Source organism: Engystomops pustulosus, unplaced genomic scaffold, assembly GCF_040894005.1.
Source record: "Engystomops pustulosus unplaced genomic scaffold, aEngPut4.maternal MAT_SCAFFOLD_639, whole genome shotgun sequence".
Classification (NCBI taxonomy): domain Eukaryota; kingdom Metazoa; phylum Chordata; class Amphibia; order Anura; family Leptodactylidae; genus Engystomops; species Engystomops pustulosus.
In genome coordinates, this window is record NW_027285518.1 from 22,501 (window position 1) to 22,862 (window position 362).

Below are 362 nucleotides of genomic sequence, written 5' to 3' on the forward strand. Positions count from 1 at the left end.
ACCGGTGCTCCGCTCCTATCGCTCCGGCGAACAGGGTCCGCTACGCTTTCAACACCAGCGCCCGGCAGAGGGCTTGGAGAAGGCTCGCGCGGATCCTCGGTTCGGATCGCCTGGCTTCGCGGGAGCGGCCTTCGGCTAGGGCCGACGACGGCCGGACCGAGCAGATTTGGACCGGGGTGCGGGGCGAGTACCTGCCTCTCTCACGAAGGGAGTGTCACCGGTAAGAAGCCTCTTCCCACGTCTGCTTGCCGACTTACGCTCGCCCCGACGAGAGGCCCAACCGAAAGAGTGGAAAGGGGCAGAGATTTCCAGGGTCGCCCCACCAGGGATGCAATACCCCAGTGCAGACAGTCGGCCCTGCC